At 37.0% G+C, this 17,648-nt stretch overlaps 1 protein-coding gene across 2 annotated transcripts in view; it reads right to left on the minus strand.

The window, feature by feature from the left end:
- Positions 1 to 17,648, minus strand: part of Rabgap1l (RAB GTPase activating protein 1 like) — a 587,625-nt gene that overhangs the window by 337,486 nt on the left and 232,491 nt on the right. The gene's annotated exons all lie outside the window — the stretch shown is intronic.

Here is a 17,648-nt window from a genome sequence, read left to right on the forward strand (position 1 = left end):
TGTAACCCAAATGTCTATCCAAGACATGGCACGAAGACCCAGAAAGAAGAGTGCTGTTCACAAGGGAGCCTCTTAGAAACAAAGAGCTTTGAACTCTATCCAACCTTGGTGAATAAAAATTCCTATTTCAACAAGTGCCTCAGATGATTTGTATTTTGCTTAAAGCTTGAGAGAGATCTACTGGTCTAAAGCAGCTATTCTGACATGCATATTTTCCTAGGGTATGGTCTTACTGACATCAGTCAAAGACCAAAGATTATCATGAATATTATGGCCAATAATGAGCATACACATTGTAGCAGGACAGGTATAGCCAAGTTCTTGTTGAGAGATGGAAGGAAGGTTCTGGGTAACTTTGATTCATTTAAAAACATTCATACTAACACATTTCTGTTTTATCCTAACAAGTATTATATTAATAATGAAAGACAGAAATTACTCAAAATGGACAAATCAAGAATGGACAAAGTTATAAAGAGATGTTTCACAGTTTGTAATTTAAAACTTAAGATATAAATAAAAACCAAGATTATATTTGTTAATTCTGCATAATCTAAAAGATAACCACTTCTCCATCTCTGTGCTGGTACTTTATCTGGTTTGAACTTATGAAGGTCGTGTGCATGCTGTCAGACAATGTGATATCTTTTATATATCAGTTCTGCTGTGTATGAAAGACTGTCCTTGGAGCCTTCCGTAGCCTTTGGTTCTTATATTCTTTTTGTTTTATTTTGTTTTGTTTTTTTGTTTTTTTGAGACAGGGTTTCTCTGTGTAGTCCTGGCTGTCCTGGAACTCACTCTGTAGACCAGGTTGGCCTCGAATTCAGAAATCTGCCTGCCTCTGCCTCCCGAGTGCTGGGACTAAAGGCATGTGCCACGTCTTTCAACCACTTCCACATAGATTTCTGAGCCTTGAGGGAAGTGTTTGATAAAGATCTCATTTAGTGCCCCAAAGCCTCTCACTCTCGGCACCTTGGCCACTTGTGTTAATTTTCTCCTGCAAAAGGAAGCTTCTTTCGTTAGTGTTGAACAATGCTTTGGTCTATGGGTACAGCAATATGCCATTTGGAGTCATTTTATTGCTTTGTTCCTTTATTAGAAGATCCAGCCTAAGGTTTTTCCATTAACGTTTCTGACCTACTTAGTTCAAGTTCTTGGCTCAAATGTCTCCATGTCTGATGAAATGTGTAAGTAGTCCTCAGCAATAAGACCTCAGCATCAGGTTGCAGTGAGCAACTACTAGCTTTGGAAATAACCTGTAATGTTTGGAGGAGTCAATGGGACCCTTTTGACCAACAATTCAACAAGATACACCTATTCCTGGTACTTGAGATTTTACTTGGTGGTATAAGCTGCCTAGCTGGAGCATTGTATCCTCATTATATGGTGACTCCATTTAAATTCTTTTCAAGCACGTATATATTCTAGGAAGTTACTTTTTTTTAATTAGATATTTTCTTTATTTACATTTCAAATGTTATCCCTTTTCCTGGTTTCCCCTCTGAAAACCCCCTATCCCTTCCCCCCTCCCCCTGCTCACCAACCCACCCACTCCTGCTTCCTGGCCTTGGCATTCCCCTGTACTGGGGCATAGAACTTTCACAGAACCAAGGGCCTCTCCTCCCACTGATGACCGACTAGGCCATCCTCTGCTACATATGCAGCTGGAGCCTTGAGTCCTACCTACCATGTGTGCTCTTTGGTTGGTGGTTTAATCCCTGGGAGCTCTGGGGGTTCTGCTTAGTTCATATTGTTGTTCCTCCTGTGGGGCTGCAAACCCCTTCAGCTCCTTGGGTCCTTTCTCTAGCTCCTTCACTGGGGATCCTATGCTCAGTCCAATGGATGGCTGTGAGCATCCACTTCTGTACTTGGCAGAGCCTCTCAGGAGACAGCTATATCAAGCTCCTGTCAGCAAGCACTTGTTGGCATCCACAACAGTGTTTGGATTTGATGATTGTATATAGATGGATCCCTAGGTGGGGCAATCTCTGAATGGTCATTCCTTCAGTCTCTGCTCCACACTTTGCTTCTGTAACTCCTTCCATGGGTATTTTGTTCCCCATTCTAAGGAGGAACAAAGTATCCACACTTTGGTCTTCCTTCTTCTTGAGTTTCATGCTTTGCCAATTGTATCTTGGGTATTCCAAGCTTTTTGGGCTAATATCCACTTATCAGTGAGTGCATATCATGTGAGTTCTTTTGTGATTGGGTTACCTCACTCAGAATGATATCCTCCAGATCCATCCATTTGTCTAAGAACTTCATAAATTCATTGTTTTCAATAGCTCCATTGTGTAAAGGTATGACATTTTCTATATATACTCCTCTGTGGAGGGACATCTGGGTTCTTTCCAGCTTCTGGCTATTATAAAAAAGGCTGCTATGAACATAGTGGAGCATGTGTCCTTATTACATGTTGGAGCATCTTCTGGGTACATACCCATTTCCTTATGGCTGTTCTAAAGCTTTTAGTGTCATTTGTTCCTTCTCATATTCCCTATTTTACCCTGCCCTTCCATCTTCATCCTCATTTATTCTAGGTTTTCTAGTTTCCCCTTTACCCCTGTAAAATACTATATTCTATTTACTCTTCCAAAGAAGAACTGCTCCTCTCCCCTGGTCCCATGCTAGATACCTAACTTTTCTGGTTATTCTAACTGAAACACACATATCTTAAGCTTAAAAGTTAACAACTACATATAAAATCAAACATTCAATATTTGTCTTCTTGGGGTCCGGGTTACCTAACTCAGGATGATTATTTACAATTCCATGTGTTTATGGAAATTTTCATCGTTTCATTTTCTTTTTTTTTTAATTTTTAATATTTTTTATTACATATTTTCCTCAATGACATTTCCAATGCAATCCCAAAAGTCTCCCATACCCCCCCTTCCCTACCTACCCATTCCCATTCTTTTGGCCCTGGCATTCCCCTATATTGGGGCATATAAAGTTTGCAAGTCCAATGGGCCTCTCTTTCCATTGATGGCCAACTAGGCCATCTTTCGATACATATGCAGCTAGAGACAAGAGCTCCGGGGTACTGGTTAGTTCATCATGTTGTTCCAACTGTAGGGTTGCAGATCCCTTTAGCTCCTTGGGTACTTTCTCTAGCTTCTCTATTGGGAGCCCTGTGATACATTCAATAGCTGACTATGAGCATCCACTTCTGTGTTTGCTAGGCCCCGGCATAGTCTCATTTCATTTTCTTAACAGCCAAATAGTATTGTGTAAAGTTTCTACAGCTTCATTATTTGTTTATCAGTTGATGGGCAGTAAGGCTGTTTCTAGTTTCTGGCTGTTAGGAACAGAGCATCAATGAATACAGATGAGCAAGTGTCTCTGTGGTAAGTTATAGAGTTGTGTGTGTATGCCTGAGGGTGGTAAAGATGGATATTGTATTATATAAATTTATAACTATTTAAGGAAACTCCACACCAATTTCCACAATGATTCTATCAATTTGCACTTTCATCAGAAAAAAAAAAAAGTTCCCCTATTCCTACATCCTTTTTTATTACTCTTGGCCATTTTGACTGGAGTAAGAAGAAATAAAAAAGATTTTAAGTTGTATTTTTCTAATGGCCATTTTTGAAGTGTTTCTCATTACTGTTTCATCCTTTGAAAACTCTGTTTAAATCTGTATCTGATTTCTTAACTGGGTTTTTGTTTTCTAAGTGTTCAGTCTTCGTTGTTGTTGCTACTTGTACATTCTAGACACTAATGCTCTCTAAGATATACTATTTATAAAGCTTTTTAAAAACCATTCCGTAGCCTGACATTTTGTCCAAACAATGGTGTTCCTTGCCACTCAGAAGCTTTTCAGAGTCCTGAGGTACCATGTGTTAACTGGTGGTCTGATGCCTGTACAATTGGGGTCCTGCTCACAATGTCTTTTCCTGCTAGTAAGAAGTTCAAGACTAGTCCACATTTTCTCATCCTTTAGGTTCAGTGTATCTAGGTTTATGTTGAGATGTTTCACCCATTTGGAGCCAAGTTCTGTGCAGGGTGATAAATATGGGATAGTTTGCATTTCTTCTACATGCAGACATCCATTTTAGACAGCACCATTTGTTTGTTTGTTTGTTTTTGTTTTTGTTTGGTTTGATTTTTTGAGACAGGGTTTCTCTGTGTAGTCCTGGCTGTCTTGGAAGTCACTCTGTAGACCAGGCTGGCCTCGAACTCAGAAATCCGCCTGCCTCTGTCTCCCGAGTGCTGGGATTAAAGGCGCGCACCACCACCGCCCGACAATTTTATCATTTTTATACATGTAAATTTCCTATTGTTATATTAGCTATAATATTATGTAATTATTATATCAGCTCCAAATATAAAATGTTACATCTTACAATAATAATGACAGAAAAACCCTGTGAGATATCTAATCCTCTCTCATATAAGTGAAACTGAATCTGAGAACAAAACCACAGGGGAAAATGAAATCATGCAAAATGATTACTACTCATGTCAGACTGTGAATCAACAATAAACTGAAAGTTAGTTCCTTAATTTTCTATTTTTTATAATAAAAATGGATAAAAATACAATTCTTAGGCTGTTGCTCATAAGTTGTAAATGTTAAATAATGATTATTATTGTGTGTTAGCACTAAAACAGGCCTATGCCTACAAAAACAGTGATCCCAATGCACGGGTGCTCAATCACTGTTTTGAAATGTGTGGTTTAGGTTGCAATGCTATTTCTCATACGCTATAATAATGTGGCCACTATTTTCAAGATAGAATTAACTACAGAGATTTTTGAGAACTAATGCTACAGATCAGAAAATTATTAGTGCAATCTTTAAAAAAATTATCCTATGTAAAGCCATACAATTTACATATTAAATAATACTGAACTACAGTAATTTAATACTATTTTTAAAGGTTTAATTTTATTTTTAATTATATGTATGTGAGTGTGATTTCCAGAGTGACTATACCAGCTTGCAATCCCACCAGCAATGGAGGACTGTTCCTCTCTCTCCACATCCCTGCCAGCATCTGCTGTCACCTGAGTTTTTGATCTTAGCCATTCTAACTGGTGTGAGGTAGAATCTCAGGGCAGTTTTGATTTGCATTTCCTTACAAATTGGTGACTAAGGATGTTGAACATTTATTTAGGTGTTTCTCAGCCATTTGAGATTCCTCAGCTGAGAATTCTTTGTTTACCTCTGTACCCTACTTTTAATAGGGTTATTTGGTTCTGTGGAGTTTAACTTCTTGAGTTCTTTGTATATACTGAATATTGGCTATCGGATATAGGGTTGGTAAAGATCTTTTTCCAAAATGTAGGTTGCCTATTTGTCCTATTGAAAGTGTCCTTTGCCTTACAGAAACTTCTCAAATTTTATGAGATCCCATTTTTCTATAGCTCTTCTTAGAGTCTGGGCCAATGGTGTTCTGTTCAGAAAATTTTGCTCTGTGCAGATGTGTTCAAGGCTCTTTATCACTGCTAATAGATTCAGTGTATCTGGTTTTGTGTAATAGGAGTGCAGGTACTCACAGAGGCCAGAAGAGGGCATCAGAGCTACAGGAAGTTTTGAACTTGGGTCCTATGCAAAGGCAGCATGCACTCTTGACCAGTGATCCACCTCTCTAAACCCAATTTGATAGTTTACAGAAGAAAAAGGGCCAATTTTTAGGTTACAAAATCTATAGTCTCAGAACAAAATTAGAATTTTTTTTGTATAGAAAAGACTATGAAGTCAGTTGAAAAGCTATTTTTATAAAATTAATGAATGAATAAAAATTCTGAATTCAGTTTCACAGTTCCCATATCACTGTGATAACTTTGTTAACCCAAACCAGACTTCACAATAATACCTTCTGACATTTTATTCCATATCCAAATAATACTTTAACTAGACTCCAGCTGAGATCATGAACATGTAGCTAGGGCATTCTGTATACCCAATTCTGTTTGTGCAGCTATTTCACGCAATGAGGAAACACTGCTACAGATCCTAAGATTCAGAGGGTTCCCATCACCCACCCCAATGAGAGCCACCCACACTGGAGAAGACTGTGTCCAAGATCAACCATGTCTCTCTGAGACTCAATATTGCATCTTCTTTTTGAGAAATAGTGGCTTTATTGATATAATAGCCAAATATCTTCATCTCATATATAAACAAGAAGCCTCTATCTGCCTGTGTACACAGAGGATATTTGCTGTTCAGAAGTTCATTGTTTATATGATTCTAAAATGAAAGAGCCTCTAGTATTGTATGAAGGGCAGTCACAACAATAAATCACATGAAGTAGCTTTCCATCCTAACCCTCTCTATTGTATATTGGTTTATTTCCTTTACTGTACTTCCACAATCTAAAATTATCTTAAGTTCTACTTGTTGCCTTAACTGTTGTGCTGACCTATATTTCTGAATGCGCTCTATGAGAAAAAGCTTATCACTCTTGATTTACCACAATCTAAGTAGTATAATTCTCCTACAAATTAGCTGGTAAACGGTTGCTGATGAAAGGAGTGGGGAAAGTGTTGAAAACTCATTAAAGCACAGGATAACGATAGTTTTCATATAGCAGGACTATAATTAGATATGTCTATTTCTACAAACATCTGACATGCAATCAAATAGTAGACATGTGAAGAATTAACACTTGGGTTCATAATTAGTAAATATCTTTAAGTTACAGACTTGAACAAGACTTGATGAGACTACATTAGAACTTATGAAAGTATATTTTAAGATGGTAGGCAATATTAAAATTACCAGTTATTTTAAAGCTCCAGTGATAAAATCACATACAAATGTAATTTGTAATTTATATTCCAGTGGGGAATATAGACTAGTGGTAGAGTAGTCGCCTAGCACATGTAAGGTTTCCAAATGCATGCACATGAGCAAACACACACACACACACACACACACACACCATACACACACATACAAAACAGACACCACACACACACACACACGCCCCAATAGTCATTCACTGTAAGGCATTCTTAAAAATCCTGCAAACTAAGTTTCAAACGCTAAAGACATACATATTTTTTAAAAACCTTTCAAGATTTAAAAGGTATTTATGGTGTATGAATGATCATATAAATTATACTTTGATTTGCTGAATGAATAAACAGAGGCTTAGTTTTATCTTTTTAAAAATCATTTGGTTATCTTATTTATATTCCAAACATTGTGCCCCTTCCCAGTCTCCCTCCCACAGACCCCCATCTCCTCCCCTCCCCTTTGTCTCTATGAGGATGCTCCCCCACCCACCCATCCACGTCAGCCTCACCCCTCTGGCATCCCTCTATGCTGAGGATTAAGCCTCCACAGAACCAAGGTCCTCCCCTCACATTGATTCCAGCTATGGCAATCCTCTGCTACATATGTAGCTGGATTCATGGACCCACCCATGTATACTCTTTGGTTGGTTTTATCTTTTAAACCAAATCTGTAATTCAATATTAGAAGTTTGAATGAAATTATTCTGTCTTCTAGCAAACCCAAAATACCTTTTGAATTATATTAAATAAAATGTTGTAAAACAGCAACATCTTTCTGTAAATTAATTAAAGTATAATTCATAAAATTCAAATTGTGAAGATTTATCTGGTTTCATTTTTAAATGGTATTTTTCCAAGTAAACATTCCTGTTAACATTAAAAGAAATCATAAAGCTAAAATAACAATCAAGCACTACAAAAAACTAGGTTTTGTGAGTTGTATAACATCTTTGCAAGTTGGCTGTTTAAAAATGTTTCTGCAATTAGTCATAATGAAAAAGAGAGTATCAATGATTGAAACTGCTGTTAGAAGAAAACAGCAACAGAAGGCAAGATTAAGGTATATTACAAATTAAAAGTTTACTGTCATAAAAATAACAGATATAATATCTTGAGAAACACCTTCATTCGTTTAATTTCTATAAACATAAAGCATATTAAATGACTCCTGTAGCTAAATGATATAAGAAATTATATTCCACCAATATCTCAAAATGCTTACATAACATGTATATTCTAGTAAGTGACAATAAAACAAAAGGTACTGAGGAAAGTCGATGCACTTCCCCTAGCGTCCACATATCCTTGGGACAGCTCACTTGCAATGCTGGCCCCTTAGCCAACAAAGATCCCTTAAACACGACTTCTCCTAAAAGAAAAGGTGCACTTTGCCTTGACAGTGCATGTATATGATTAAGGTTAAATGTGTGCTTTACTTCCTAGAATCTAGAATTTCGGAGACACCAGGAAGGTGAGTCCTCTGTGACCAGCTCCCAGTGAAGACTTTGGGAGCTGAGTCTACTACGCTCCACCAGTATATAACACCACATGTGCTATCACAACTCACCGCTGGAAAAATGAAACAGCCCCTGTGAGACTTTGTGCAGAGGACTCATTAATGCTTATACCTGTTCTCTTGGCTAACTTCCTTTTATGTCCTTTTGTTGTAATGAATCTCAACCATGAGTGTGATTGTATGTTGAATATTAATTATGAAGCATTCCAACATATCTCCAAGCATGAGAAGGATCTAGGGAATTCCTGACACGGTTTGGAATTAACTTTTCAAATAATCTCAGTTCATACGTTAAAGATATACTTACCACATTTTCAAATAAAATATTAGTATACTAGAAAAGCAGAGCAGTTTGAAAAAGGCTGAGACAGTTGAAGTAAAGTTCAAAGGAAATAAAATAAAATATGTTAGTCAGTGTTAACAGACAACAGCATATAGGCCAAGGGGGAAAAGAGCTGGAGTGTTGGTATATTGTCTATCACCCTTATTGTTTGAGGCCTGGGACAAGTCAATACATCACAGACAGCACATGGGGTTGAAGGAAGCTGCTTGCCTCCTGATGTTCAGGAAGCAAGGGAAAGGGGACAGGGGTCTACACTCCCTCTCAAAAGGAATGTTCCCATACACCTAAGACCTCCTACTAGACCTAATTTATCTAGATTCCCATCACTTTCCAGTACTTACAATGTTGGAAAACAGGCCTTAGCTAAATGGGCCTCTTGGAATATGATGAGCCAAACATGATGAGCCAAACTACAGAACAATGTAAAGCTGAATGTTTAAATATTTTCTTTCTTTTTTTGCTTTGCTTTGCTTATTAGAAGCAGCCTCTCTGTGTAGTCTAGGTTGATCTAAAACTTATGGCTCTCCTGCCTCCATCTTCCAAAGTAAAATTGCACTTTTGAAAAACATAAAGGTCATACATATACAAAGATGAAATTAAGCAGCTGTTTAAAATATATTTGTTGAAAATGAACTCAGTATGTTAAAATGGGAGATATATATATATATATATATATATATATATATATATATATATATATAAACTTTAAATGTATCTGATTTAATTTCTTGGCTGAATAAACAATAGTCACATATATAAACCAAGAAAATAACAGATTCATATTCATCTATTATTGAGAATATCACATACAAAAACATTACATTCAGCTCTAAGTCCATTTAAAAAAATATAATGAATATCTAAGTCCATTTACTCAGAGGGAAGCTAGAGAGCAACTTCTAAATCAGATGCTCTAAGAAGAGCTCAAGACTTAGCAAATACTGGACTAAACAATGATTCTATTCAAGTTCATAGGTAAAACAGAAATACAAAATTTCCCACATGATCATAGTCAGAACTCAGATGTTCGTTTCAGTTGAGTATAAGAAAAATTACCTAAAAGACTCAGTCAGCCTGATGGTTATCCACCTCCCTTAAGATGCATATTTAAAAAGTCTGTAAGTCCAGTGACTGTGAACTCTGGAAGGAAAAATTCAATTAAGATAGACAGCAATATTAAGTAATCTTGAAAGTCCCCTAAAATACTCTTTGCAAAAGCTTTTCTATCTATACAGTGTGACCAGAAAGCACAGGAGAAAAGGATAGTGAAGTCAAACCACACTCTCATGAGGTGGGCAGCACAACTGTAGGCAAGAGACTTGAGTCATGATTAACACCTCCAGCAAATTCACTTTATCCCAATAAATAAACTACTTACAATACACAGATCACCTAGAAAGCTCAGAGTACCTTGCACAAAGCTCAAAACAATGACACAGTCACTTTAGATAAGGATTCTAAGGACCACTTTGAGAGCTGCTCACAAGGTGTGCATGTTAGGGAAACCCTAAGTGTCACCCTGGGCCTGGAGTTCACAGTCCTCCCTCCACAGCTGCCATCTCCAGGTCCTTGCAGAGGCCTCAGAGCTTCTGATGTTTCTGTTGGTTTGCTTTTGCTAGGTGCCCCCACACCATCTTTCAAAGCAATCATCACTGCTACAACAGAGGCAGGATCCCAAAGGAAAACGGCTAAGCCTTTCTCAAAGTGTAGCACACACCTGATACAATGAACTTGCCACCACTGAAGACCTAATTAACACTGGAAGAACAGCATTCGCCAACTTTGATGTCTCAGAAGAATGCTTGGCTTTAATCACCAAGTAGCACCACTGAGTAATCAGAAAGCTAACTAAAGTGGGAAGATGATTACAGTTCAACAAATTCTGAAAAACTAAATATTTGTAGCATGCTATGTTTTTGTTTTTTTTAAGTTGGAAAAAGAACATATGACAAAGAAATTTCTTGTAGGAGCTGGGAAGATATGCACTGAAAACTCAGGAGCCTTAACTGAGTGGGTCTGAGAAGCTGCAGGGGCAGAGTTTCTGCAGGACCTCAGAGCTTCATGCAGGTTTTTTTGTTTTTTGGGATTTTTTTGGTTTTTTTTTTTTGGTCTGAGGATTAAACAAATTCAATCTTTTTGGGAAAAAAATTAGCAAAATGGAAAATAATCACAATCTGACTTAGTATTCCTCTTTTAAAATTACAAAACTACTACATATGGATAAAATTTTATTTATAAAGATTTTCATGAAGAATATGCTATAAGATGAAAATGTTTAAGATATAAATAGCTACATCTGAAAATCCCCACATTTCAAAAACTCTAGATTCATAGGAGTGGAACAAAAGGAACCCATAATCAGCGGCTATTTTTTCACCTAATTCTATCAGGTGAGGAGACTCTATGTAATTTATTCTCTATCCTCTATTTAAAATACCCCAGAGTTTCCTTCTGAAGCAACATTTCTATAAAAATCAAAAGCAAAAAATGAAAAAGGGGGAAAAGAAGGTAAGTTAGGTTGAAGGGATGGGAATTTCAATTTAAAGATCAATTCCCAGGGATAACAACAGAGCAGAGTGTCACAAACTAGACTGGGCTCCTTATTAACAAGCAACCTAGTAGGTATATACAAGGAAAAACAGAAAATATAATTTTACTCAATTCATCTCTACAAGCAATCTCTAGTTTTCTCTTAAAATACTACACTTTGCTTGCTATGGAAAAGGTAGGAGGACTGGAGAATTCTCTGACTTCATTTGTTTAAACACAAACTAATGAGGGGTGGCTGAGGAGCCAGCTTGGGGTAAGAACACTTATCACTCTTGCAGAAGACCAAGAGTGTGTTCCTGGAACCCACATGGTGGCATCAGACCCAGTTTCAGGGTATTAAGACAACCTCTTCTGAGTTGTGCACATACATACATGCAGGCAAATACTGATGCACAGAAAATAAAAGAATAAATCTTTTTTATAAACAGAAATGACCATATTCGATCTTTTACTTACAGTTTAATACTGTTATAGACAAAACTTCCAAATCATGGACTGTAAGGAGGCTCTTTTCTTAGCATTCCTCCACCAGTCTACCTGAGTTGCCAGGACTACAGTCATGCATCTCGACACCCAGCTTTCTAATCTTTTCTCTTTTTAAGAAAATGCATCTGCCTTGTCTGGCCTCAATGGGAAGGGAAGTGCCTAATTCTGTAGACTTGATGCCCCAAGGAATGGGGATGTGATTGGTGGGAGGGGGGTGAGGGGAGGAGCCCTCTCAGAAAAGGAGGGGGGAGATGGGGAAGTAGCTGGGGGGGGGACTGGAGGGGGCAACATTTAGGATGTAAATAAGTAAAATAATAAAAAAAATTAAAAAGAAAACACGTGACAAACCCATTGTCTTAGTTATTTTTGTATTGGTGTGATAAAACACATGACCAAAAGCAACTTGGGAGGGGTTTATTTCAATTTACAGCTTGTAGTCAATCATCTAGAGAAGTCAGGGAAGAAATGGATACAGAGGCCAAAGAGGAGTGCTGCTTATTGCTTCTCACAACTTGCTCAGCCTGCTTTCTGAGAGCGCCAGGACCACCAGCACAGGGGTGGCACCACCCACAGTGAACTGGGTCCTCCATCAAGTATCAATCCAGAAAACATGCTAACGGCTTCCTCATGGCACAGTGTAGTGGGAAAGTTTTCTCAATTGAGGTTCACTCTTCTAAACGGTGTCTCAAGTTGATATTTAACAACAACAACAACAAAAAAGCCAGCACAGGCATTAGCAGATTATCAGAGATTATCATGGTTCAAATAATGAATCTACTACCTGAGTGACTTGAAAAAGACATAGTGTATAAAAATACAGAGATGTTTGCTGCTTTTTAATGTTCCAAGTTTAACGTACTCTCAAAATAATTATCCACAGCATTTATTCATTTTGTCATGCATTTACTAAACAAAGAAAATAAAAAAATCTCCGATGGGTTAGCTTAGAACTATATTACTAACCAAAGAGAGAGGGGAAGAGAGGGAGAGAGAGGGAATGAATATGAATATGTGTCAAATAGCAGTGTTACCAAGATTTTTAAACTGCATTAATTTGGAGTAAAAAGTAATTATTGCTCATTTGAAATTGCTTCATATTCCCCCTTATTAATCAATAACATCAGAATTCTTCTAATTGATGGTTCTACAGTAATCTTATTCACCAATAGGGTGTATTTATTTTCTGATTTACAACCCACCAAGAACCTTCTAATGTTTTGCATCTGTGCAGAATTTTAAGTCCTAAGCCATCCAGCCTCTGGTTCAGAGATCTAGAGTAGAACCAAAAACAACTGATTAACACACACACACACACACACACACACACACACACACACACACACACACACAGTCAATGAAATAATTCCTAATGATAACCTGTTCTGCTCAGAGATAGGTACCAGCCCATCAGAGAGGCTTCTCAGGCAGCTGATGGGAGCAAACACAGAAACCCACAACCAAGCATGGGCAGAGCTTGGAGAACCTTGAGAAGAAGGGAAGCAAGGATTGTAGGAGCCAGAGGGCTGGGGATACCAGGAGAACATGGCTCACAAAATCAACTAAGCAGAGACTAAGCAGCAATCACAGAGGCTGGATCTGGGCTAGGTCCTAGGTCCTCTGCATACATACTGTGTTTGTTCAGCTTGAGGTTTTATGGAACTCCTAACAGTGGTAGTAGGGTCTTATTTGACTCTTTCGCCTGATAATGGGACCCTTACCTCTTACTGGGTTGCCTCATCCAGCTCTGATATGACGGTTTGTCCCTAGTTTTATTGCAGCTAGTTTTACCATGTTCTATTGATATCACTGGGAGGCTTGCCCTTTCATGAAGGGAAATGGAGGAGCAGTGCTTTTGGAAGAGGGAATAGATGTGTGTGTGTGGGGGGGGGGCGGATAATGGGGGGCAGCTGAAAGGAATGAAGTGAGAAGAGGCTGCCTTCCAGATGTATTGTATGAGAGAAGAAAACAGAAAGAAAAAAAAGAATTATAAATTCTATTAAGTCATATATTTTAGAACTGCACATAAGTTTGATAGTTAATACTGTTCCTTTTTCTGTTTCTTACTTTTCTGTTTTATTACTTAATGAAGTACTGTAAAAGAGGCTGGTTTATAAGCAACTCAGCTGTTAAAGGTTATAGTGGCTTCATTTTTTATTTCATATTTGAAATAGCAAGTTTCATAAGCAAAAGATTTACCCCAATATAAATTTACACACACATACAAAGTGTATGCAGATAAACTATATGAAGGTGGAAAATAGAAATGCACCATCCATGTTTCATTTACAGTGAGCCTAGGTGTAGTAAACTCCTGGAATCAGAAAAGAGCAATCAATAGGTTTTTAACCAGGTGCCTCGGAAAATTTCCCAAATTCATGTTAGTTTACAAACTAGTGCTGTCAGTATATTGGTCTTGTTTACATGACCATCCTGTTGAACTTTTATGGGTGTAGCTTCCCCATTAAGCCTAGAAATTTCAATTCATCAGCTTTGTAAGAAGTATTTTCATTGCCCTTACTTAACAATGAAGTGGAGGCTCAAAAGGAACTGGCAATTGCAGGGTGATGATGCAGCCCAGCCTGCCTGCAAGGCACGCGCCAGTCAGCACACTATCCTCTCATCAGTGCCCTGTCTCAGCCGCATTTGCCTTGAATGTATAGAGACCTAGCTTGTAGAGGTAGCTTACTCCTCTCAGCCATCATTTCGTCAACAGATCCTTTAAAATCTATTCCCTTATGAGATAATTCAAATACTACAACTACTTAGCTGACCAATTTTGCTTTCTCTAATCAATAGAGCTCATAACTAAAATGCTGATATGTATGTCTTATTTTTGGGAGCATGGATACTTTATTAAAATACATTCTATGATTCAGAAAAATGAGAGAAGTTTCTCAGAATAACAAACTCCTTAGTGAATACTTATTTCTCTAACTCCTAAAACGCAGGAATGGTGGTTTATGTCTATGATTCCACATACTTAAAATGCATAGATGCAGGGTCACCATGAGTTCAAGGCCAGCTGATCCTCATAGTGAGTTTCAGATTAGTCTGGGCTAACGTGTGAGTGACTTTTCTATTATGACTTTCTTTACCTTGACTGATAGGACTAAGATATAAAATTCAGTGTTATTAAAATATGAACATGGTTTTTGAAAATGGGAACCAAAAGTGGAATTCTATTATCTAGCAAGCACAGTTAATGAAGCCAAGAGTTACTCTTTCCCTAGTGCAGAATTGTGTTTGTTGTTAAAGATAGGAAAAATGCAAAAACGTGTATTGAATAGTTCACTAAAAAACGAGAAACCGATATTATTTTAGATGTAGTGATAACACCAAACTGCTTATGTTAAAGCAAAAATACGCCAAAAACATCTAACATTGCAAGTTTTCTAAGAAAGAAAGGAAGAAAGGAAGAAGGGAGGGATGGAGGGAGAAACTACCAGAAATATTTCAGAAATCTTAAAGTTATATAAAAAGTATTTTCATAGATAGATATTAAGACATTATTAATTACTTGTAAGATTAACAAAAACAGTTTCAAAATAACAAAACACTTGTAATGCCAAGTGTGTGCATGCATGTGTGCATATGTGTGTTCAGAGAGAGACGATTAGGAGGCCATTCTTTCCTCTCACTATGTTGGTCCAGGGAATGTAACTCAGGTCATTAGGCTTCAAGGCAACACATTTACCCACTGAGCCATAGGGCTGGCCTCTCAAAATATATTTTTTTTAATATTTAGTGTTCTTAGTGAAACATAAATTTTCTTTCTTTGGTCATAAATTAATTCCTCATTGTACAAAAGAAACAACAGGAGACTAGCAAAGAACAAGACACCCTAATACCTTAATATTTATAACCAATTCTACTATTTAAAATAAGGTTGTTAATATTTAAAATTATGAGGCAAAATTAGCACTGGAGAAAATATTCATTTTGGAAAATATTGAAAAGGAATTTATTTTCCATTACAATTATTTTGTTTTCCTCAGTAACTACATTATTTTTCTTAATCATAAAATAAAATCACTAGTTTTGAATTTTTTTTAATTTCATGTGTATGGCTGCCAGCATGTATTTCAGTGTATTACATGCACAAAATGCACATGAAGTTCAGAAGATGACAATGGATCTCCTGGAACTAAAGTTTATAAGTATTTCTACTACCGCTCTGGTTTATACTGTCTTATGGGTATGAATTCAGGGCTCTGTGCATGCTAGGCAAGCATTCTATCAGTTGAACTACATGCCTAGCTCTGAAACAGCTTTAACCAGAGCAGAAAAGCACTCACAGGAAAATACACAGAGCTGTGCAGCATTGGTCCAGCAGTGTAAGCACTGTGCCCAGAGCCAGTGTTACTTCAATGCAGGTGATAGTGTGCTCAGAAGTCACATTGTCAGATTCCCCACAGCTTGTTCTTTTATCTCCTCAATACATAGGTCCATCTTTCTCAGACCTAATGATTAGAGAATGGGGAGGATCTGAGAAAAATCCTTTAAGCTAACAATCTCATTTATTCTAAGACATACAACTTATGAAGACTATACAACTCTGAAGACTAAATCAGCTAATAATTGAAAAATATATGTGACAAAATAGTTCAAACTCCATTTTAATAAATGACAGAATTCATATTGAAGAGAAAAATAAGACTACTTACTATGGTAACCTTGATGAAAAAAGAATGTTTTAAACATTATTTAATACACAGAAATAAGAAGGCAATCTCTGACTCATATGTGAATGTCTTAACAACAGCTTGTGGGACATTTTTAATCACAAATAACTGTTCCTGGGAACTACGTCTTCAGATATTGTGGATATTTATGTAATTAAATACATCAAAGTCCAATCCAAAATCTAGGTTTGAAACACCTGTGAGCAGGAAAAGATGCTATCTGAGAAAAGCCTCATTCTGAATGGATTAATTCTCTTTCAGCTAGAATTGTTTTAGAGTCTTGTGTTAATAACTATGGTAGCAGAAAGGTTAGTCAAACAACAGCTTAAACATTCTTAATATGAAGAAGCCATGCTGAGAACAGTCTGTAGTCCTCACATTTTGTAACTGAAGGAACTGGTATCGGATTTTGTCAGTGAGAAAGCTGAGGTCTTAACACATTCAGTATCTAGCCAAGACCATAGGGCTGCATACATTAATGGGGATACTTTAGTGGGGTCGGAAGCTCTTCATTACTTTATATTATATATATATATGTATATATATATATATATATATAATAGATAATAGATATAGATAATAGAATACAGCATGATTTCTGACTCTCACTAACAAGCAAACCAGTAAAGTACTACAAAATACAATACATGTAGGAAACATGTGCTACCCATTCTTAAAACTTTCAACAACAGTCTCCAATTACCATCTTATTATGTAAACGCAAATTAAAATATACAAAAAGGAAGTAAACTGCCCAGAGTCCAGAATGTTCTTTACTCAGTTTCTTTCACACTATGATAAAGTTGTGTGTGTGTGTGTTTAATTTTTTTCTAACTCTTTGAGAATTTCCAACAACATATTTTAATCATATTCCTACTACCATTCCACTCCAAACCCTCCCCGACCCTTATATCCATATATAAATGTAGCTCTCACTCCTCATTAGAAAGTTTCTTTTTGCTGCAAATGGACATTATAGAAAACCACAACTAGTCAAAGCACAGAAAACAACTGCCTATGGGGTGCTTCCAACTGATTCATTTACAACACAATCCATACAAGGGAGATTGGGCGGGGGCGGGAGGAGCAAAAATATTTTAGGAGCCAGTCTGCTATAAGATTGTATCTTCTTTATTAAAGGTTAAAAAGTCTGTTTTTCAGTCTTCCCCTTCAAAGGGTTTCTCTCTTTTAAAAAAAAAAAAAGGAGGAGGAAGAAGAAGAAGAAGAAGAAGAAGAAGAAGAAGAAGAAGAAGAAGAAGAAGAAGAAGAAGAAGAAGAAGGGAAGGAAGGAAGGAAGGAAGGAAGGAAGGAAGGA

This window comes from Mus caroli, unplaced genomic scaffold (assembly GCF_978045245.1).
Source record: "Mus caroli unplaced genomic scaffold, Mus_caroli_1 scaffold_1, whole genome shotgun sequence".
Taxonomy (NCBI): domain Eukaryota; kingdom Metazoa; phylum Chordata; class Mammalia; order Rodentia; family Muridae; genus Mus; species Mus caroli.